This window comes from Poecilia formosa, unplaced genomic scaffold (genome assembly GCF_000485575.1).
Source record: "Poecilia formosa unplaced genomic scaffold, Poecilia_formosa-5.1.2 Scaffold615, whole genome shotgun sequence".
Taxonomy (NCBI): Eukaryota; Metazoa; Chordata; class Actinopteri; order Cyprinodontiformes; family Poeciliidae; genus Poecilia; species Poecilia formosa.
In genome coordinates, this window is record NW_006800554.1 from 177,897 (window position 1) to 185,499 (window position 7,603).

The window sequence follows — 7,603 nt, forward strand, 5'->3', positions numbered from 1 at the left end:
CGTAGTGGACACAATCTCAATCTGCTCTTTTGGATCCTGGCTCGCCGTTCTTCACACGATGTCTCTCAACACAAAAAAAAAACAACCGGAGATTCGCATCAAAAAACAAATAAATGTGATATCAAAAACAAAGTTCTCCCGGGTCCGGTTACACAAGAATAAAAAAATCAACCATAGATGAAAACTAGTTCTTGAAAAATACTGAAAATAACAGAGTTTTGTCAATAAAATGACCACAAAACGTTTCTTCCAGTTTCTTCTTCTTGTTATTCTAGTCCATATTCTGCGCATATCAATGTAGTTTTAGACTACTTGAAACCATTTACTGCCACCTATCGACAATGTAGTGTACTACAGGCTATAATTCATATTTGTTAAATTAACATGGGTTACAAAAGAAAAAGAGTAAATTTTTTTTTTTTTTTTAAAAGATAAAAACATACTTTTGTTACAGAATTTAAGCGCCTGTCGTCGCTGGACTCCGAAGTCCGTTTAACATGGGTATTATCCAGGCCCTGTCGCCTGACAGGACGGAATTTACAGATTTTTAGTCAAAACACCATGATGCCTTATTCTGGAGAGAAAAGGGTGGAAAACGTTTCATAGATTGCTTTAACTCCAAACTATATGTAAAACACCCTTGAGACTCGCTGGAGTCACTAAAACCAACCTGGTTCAGTAACAAGTGCAGGTTGTAATAAAGAGAAACCGTTAACATGTGTGGTCTGTGAAACTAGTTGGCTGCAGGCTGCTCTGTCTGACTAACTCACAGGGGGATGAAGGGTGGGACATAGGGTTGCCACCATCCATCCATTTTCTTTACACCCTTGTCCCTCGGTGGGGTCGGGATGGTTGCTGGTGCCTATCTCTAGCTATCGTTGTGGGCGGGGTACACCCTGGACAGGTCGCCAGTCTGTCGCAGGGCAACACAGAGACAAACAACCATGCATACACACACCTAGGAGCAATTTGGAGAGGCCAAATAACCTGATAGTCATGTTTTTGGACTGTGGGAGGAAACCCATGCATGCAGAAAGACCGGGGCTGGGAATCGAACCCAAAACCTTCTTGCTGCAAGGCAACAGCTCTACCAACTGCGCCACTGTGCAGCCAGTGTTGTCACCCGCCCCGTAAAATACGGAATCGTCCTGTATGTTAAATGTAATTGGGATGATAATAATAGGGATGCGATTTGTTCCGTATTTCTATAAATGTCCGATAGACACGTCTATCACACACACCAAAATAAAACACAGGAAATATTAAGGTCAGCTAAATTATCGTTACGGTTGCGGGAGCTTAAGCTTCATGTCTATGAGCTTAAGGACCCCAGAACGCTACTGACCCACGCTGTTGTCACGGTTGCCTAGAGACGGACACTAGGCAGCCGCGGTGAGGCGCTGTCAACCCAGATCTTTTTAAATCATCCTCGACCTGATTCTCCACCGTCCTTAGAAGTAAAACCTCTAGTAAAGATGCAGATGTGAGAAGGAAAACGCAAATCCCAGGCTGAATAATGTTAGTGAGGCAATACCAGACAGAATAGATCAGGAGAGGACCACAGCAGACCCTGATATGGTAACATTTAGCTAAGATTAAGTTTCTTATTGTGCTTTTAGTAGACTATATTGGTTTGATTATTTGCTTATTTAATGTATAATAATATCAGCCAAAACAATACAAATGACCATTAAAATAACAAATCATACATAAGATCAACAGTAAATGCATAAATACTTCCTATTTTAAAAGGTTTGTTAGGGCTTTCTGTACGTTTTATTTTGAAATGTTGATATATTTTATGAATTCATTGCTCAATGGTCATCAATGCACCAGATACAGACCTGCAGCCCAGGGGCGGTTCTAGACGGGGGCCAATGGCGTACCAAAGAAGTCATACTAAATAAATGTCTAATGTTAATACTCAGTGGTGGATTTTTTTTTTAACCTTCACAATTTTACTTTAACAATGAATTAAAAATTATAGTGCTGCACTTTTAACTGCTGTACAGGATCACGCTTTCCATCTGCCAGGGATCTGCAACCTGTATCTCTGGAGACGCAAGTGGCTCTGTGGCTCACTTATTATATCAGACGATGAAATATTGCTCTGTTCTTTTTGTTTGATTCTTTTTCAAGTATTGCCATGGAAAATCACTGACTATCCTGGCCCCTGTGATAAATTTGGTCTAGAACCAGCCTCCAAACCTAACTCCTTATTTATATAAATATTTTGGTAATACTCTATAAAATACCAGAATGTTCACATAACGTTTATACTTTTGGCTGTCTGAGGACACATTTTGAATATTAAATCTGGTGTTATGATCAGTTACTCAGTACTTCTTAAGTTTACCAAATACTTTTTACAATTGCTTAATTAAACATATTTAAAGTATACTACTCTGATTCGAGTACAAATTTGGGGTACTCTAACCAACCTCTATGCATGAATGATTGCTCTACGGATCACTTTTTAAAGACAAAAAACAGTGCCATAAAATAATGTCTATCACTGCACTTTTGGACATTTGTAGTGTTTGTTTCAATACTACCGTAGCCCAGTGATGGTGCATTAACACTCTCCAACCAAATTTCTGACAGAAGAATAAACTCCATCCTGAGTCTATATTTAAATATCTATCTGGTTTCATGGTGACTAAATATAATTCACATCGGTTCCCTCACTGTTTTATAACAGGAGGTTGTCCAGGCAGGCAGTTTTAAAATAGTTTCTCTTTGTTGCTAAACAGCTCTGCTCAATGGATACTTTTCAGATTTCTATTTTAAAAGTTCTGGAAGACCATATCTGCTGTCTTTCCACCTTTGCCACTTTGTGAATAAATTGTTTAAACTCCCATCGCCACACTGAAGTTTGTTACTGTAATGTGATTAAACCTGTAAATGTTCCACAGATGTTAATAGTTTAGCAAGGGTACGATTAACTATGTGGACAGAAGGAAGTGCTTCAGTCTCTATGAAAATGTTAAGGCATTGTGGAAGTAAAAATACTTTAGGCAACTCCAAATCAGCAAATGTTTCATTATAAAAAACAACAAAAAACAAAACAAAACAACAACAAAAAAACACAGATTTGTGACATTTTGTGCCTAACAGTCTTACATTGACAATGTTTTCCTCATTTCAGCATTTACTTACTCTACCTGTTTTACAGTTTGACTTTTAAAGGCCCCTAAGCTTGTGAAATACAAATACATAATACATGAGCTAAATCATATATTTTATTTTATCCCACAGAGATGAGAAACTTTCTAAATTCCACACAGATCTTTCATGAGATTTTTATGGCACGCAATCTTCATTTGTTCTATCTGATAAATGCTAATCAATTTAAATATAAATTAGTGGAATGCAATTTATTCTTAAACTTGCAGAAGTAACAACACATTTTATTTGTCATTTTTAAAATTCAGATTGGCACCAAAATGTACGAGTGAATACTTCACAGTTTTTCTTTTAAAAAAACTCAAGTTTATGGAAAATAGCTATAAATATAGTTCCATCAGTAGGACAAAATAGAATTATGTGCTGTATCATATGTATTTCTTTATGTTGCTTTTTTGCCAAATGCTTTTTCATAGTCCAAATGTTACAAAAAAGAAAATGTTTTCATATGTTTTTAGTTCCTCAGAGATACTTTTTCTTCCTTTCACTGACTTCAGAAGTGGTCAGACACTGGTCTCTATGTGAGGGGACATCTTAAAGCTCAGCATATGGGACAGCAGTCTGTGCTGGTGTTGGTACCTGACAAACACAAATCCACGAAAGTTATCAGTGAAAATCAAGAGAATCAAAAAACATGTAAGTTAAAATGATGTCTGGCTCCACCAAGAGGCCAACAAGTGTTACTGCATCTGTAAGCACATCTGTGACAAATATACTGAAAATGTTAATGCAGTGTCGATACAGCACTTGTAAAGTTAAGTATTTTTCAAGATAATACCCCAGTGGCAACATAAAATCCTTTTTGTGAACAAAATCACCCACTCACTTGTTGATGACCCTTTGAATCTCTCTGTTTTCCTCCTCTCCGAGTTTGAGCAGAAACTGATCCAAGATGGGTAGCTCCAAGTTCAGATACTGAGCAATCTGAGCACAAGAAAGGGAACTTGGTGTTTTATGAATAATATGACTGACTTTCACTCAAACACAGCTTTCATATTTAATAAAATACAAAATATTCTACAATAATTGATACACCAAGAGTTAAACAAGGTAAGCCAAATGCGGCTTTTGTTTCATCCACTTGGTCTATTTTTGGTAATTTTATCCTTGATTTTATTATGTATATTATTTATTACAGCTTTGCATTCTTAGATGCTATATGTTAACTTACCAGAACATAGCTCCCATCAAAAGTTTTATTCTACTTAATTTTGTCACAATAGATGACAAAAGAAAACCAAAAAATATTTTAGATGGTTTCCCAGCGTTTCATCAAGATGTTGCAACATGTCAATTCTTGGTCTTTGAGCCAAACAACCCACAACCTGCAAATGTGATCTCAACTACTAATGCAAAAGGTAAATCTGTGCCCCAAAGGGGGACTTTGATTAACTATTTCACAAGATTTGGACTGTCAGTAGAGTAGAAAATGTCCATTACTTTGTCCTAGAGAGAAGTTAAGACACATTTGTTTGCTCTTTCGAGTTAATAAATTTATTTTTTGTCTAAAATTTCCAGTTCAGATTTGTTGGGTACATCTAGGAAATCTATTGACCGGAAAAGAAAATGCATGAATATCCTATCTTAGAGGGTTAATAAATTTTAGATCCCTCTTGAACTAATTGACAAAATGTAATCAATTTTCATAAAGGAAATCGATGATAGCAAAGTGTGATCAACATAAAAAACTAAGAAGAAAATAATGGATCACTATCAGTCATGAAGCAAGTTATTTTAAAAGAAAGATTGATATTAAAAAGTCATTGGCCACAACTGTAAGCACATGGTCGTGGAGATAAGCAGCAAAACGCGATTCCTACACACAAAAAACGCGTTTTTGCCACTTGTCTCCACGACCATGTGCTTTCCTTGTGCTTTCGGACAGTACCCATTGCTTATATCATGGGAAACATTTCTTGTTATAAGTAAAATAATCTGCCAATGGAACAAGTACTTTTTTGCCATTAATGATTTATTACTATTAGGAAGTAAACACAAGCCTATCTTGTTAAAAAGTTACTTCTAACTAACAAGTGTGCTAATATATTTGCACTAGAAACTAGACCAAAAATGCTTGGTAAGATTTTGTGTTTTTGCAGTGAGCAGCTCTCTCTCCACCACAACAGACCGGTAGTTTTCACATCACTGCAGACGCCACACCAATCCACCGTTTGAGAGGTAAAAACTAAGTTCTTTGAATTACTATGCAAATCATTTTTTCCTCCATTGACTCACTGTGTACAGCAACAGGTTTTTGTTCAACAATAAAAAACTAATTATAGGCACACCCCCACAGACGTGGCACTAACAGATGACATGCCCACACATTCAACATCTAGTTTCCTGAATAACTGCAGCAGGGAGACATCACCAGACACCCACTCTGCAGTTTGCCTCCAATGTTCACCAATGCTGCTGATGGCTTAGAAGCATGCATGGTCACTCCCAGGCAGTAGGTGGGTGTGGTCTTCACTGACTGGTTGAACATACCTGAATGCTGACACACACAAACACACATTCACTCAGAGAACACAGAAGCTGTTTCCCTCTTCCTCTGCTCCATTTTCCAACCCAGCTGAAGTGACATCTATAAGGTTGGTGGTGGACTTTTTACAGTTAGTAATCAATATCTAACTCTTTTTCTTCTGTTCTGTTGTATTTAATAGTTTATTTTTTTATGTTTTGTTTCTATAAAATAGACCTGGACTTTTCAATATCTTGCTTGGAAACGTCTGTAGCTGGCAAGTTGTTGGAAAGCAAATATGTCTCTGCCATTGTCCTTCCTGATATGTCTGTCAGTCTTCCACCTGTGTTTGGGAACTGGGCCTGTGGAGGAACTCATTAAAGTCAGTAAGTAGAGAAATGGATGCAATGTGTCCTGAATAGACATGTTTAATTTTGTAACACAACAAAGTGGTGAAAATGTAAACATATCCAAACTAAGCTTTGAGTTTGATGAGTTTCAGCTGTTCAGCCATGAACACAAAATCATGGCCAACAGTCAGGAAACAAATCAAACAACATTAAAGTGTAACTTTGTGGTTTCATGTAAACATTCTGACACGTCATCAAATGTAAGAGCTAAAATATTAAATCATGTTTTTTTTAAAGAAAATCTATTATTTTCGGGACCATAAGCCGCATCGGACTATAAACCGCAGATATCTCTACCGCGCCAGATTTTCCACAACGATGCAGCAGCAGCAGAGGGGGCGGACACCCAAAATTTGAGTCATAACAGGTCAATTGAATGTCACATTTATTATGAGTGAAAAAGAAAAAGTTGCCAAGTTTAGATTTAATTGAACTGATTACGGTAGTTTCTGAACAGTAACTATAACAGTAAAAGTGCTGATCCCTCGTGTCTGCTACTAGCATGTGCTAAATAAAAATGGACGCTTTCTTCTTCTTCTTCTTCTTTAGATTTCAATGACACCTTGCATCCATTATTGTTGCACTACTGCCATCTATTGTATCCTAATATCTATGCCTCAAATTCTCATAATGATCCCAGTATTATTTAAAAAAACGAAACTTCATGGTCAAATAAATTGTGTGTTTGTGGATTTATTCCACAGCTGATGACTCCTCACTGCAGTATCATTGAGTACAAGTCAGACGTTTTGCTTCAACTACAAGTCAGATGAATTCATCATTGTCAGAGTGCTTTATATTTTGGCAGAGGAAACGTTAGTTTTGGATAAAAAAAAGAAGATAGTGCTACTATTTAGCAGGTCTTTAAATTGGATGTAAAAATGATAATTTATTGTATTCTAATACTTTATTGTGTCGTAATTCCTTTGAGGTTTTACTTTAATGAAACCATATCTGTGGTGACATTAATTTGTGTAGTTAATGAAATTCAAATCCAAAATAAAGCTTGAAGAAAAGCCTTGTTTGCCTCTTTGTTCCAAAGTTCTGTTCAGCAAAGAGGCTGAATAAAAAGTACAAAGTTGGGTGTGATCAACACCCAGATCTTCACATTCCCATTAGACATGAGAATTCGTTTTGGACTGGATGGGGATGGAACATGCAACAGCTGTTGCATTTTCTTAAAGGTTGAAATACTTTCATCTTTATAAGGTGGAAGTAAGAAGAATTGTGTGACTTTGAAATGATCATGTCAACACCAGTTACATGCATGACAGAGTTCACAACATGAATAAAGTGGTAAAAGGAAAAATACTCACAGGATCCAATCATATGCTCCACTAGGAAGTTTACAATTCTCCTGTAGCTCTGATTGTTTGTTTATGGTTGTTGTCCTGCTGTAAGGTGACCGTTTTAAGTTTCTTATTTTATTGTATAAAAGAGGTTCTGTGATGTGAGATAAAGCCACTGCACTGCTGGTCAAAATGGGCAGAATGATGAGACTCTTTCTTGACCTTTCTTTAGCCCTACAAACTGATTCAAGCTC

General features: G+C 36.8%; 1 long non-coding RNA gene across 1 annotated transcript; it reads right to left on the bottom strand.

Moving 5' to 3' along the window:
- Positions 1–3,605: 3,605 nt before the first annotated feature.
- LOC103130207 (uncharacterized) lies at positions 3,606–4,103 on the bottom strand. The gene is made up of 2 exons (XR_475183.2): positions 4,013–4,103; positions 3,606–3,765 (listed from the first exon to the last, which is right to left on the bottom strand). It is a non-coding gene; the product is annotated as an uncharacterized LOC103130207 (long non-coding RNA).
- Positions 4,104–7,603: the final 3,500 nt, after the last annotated feature.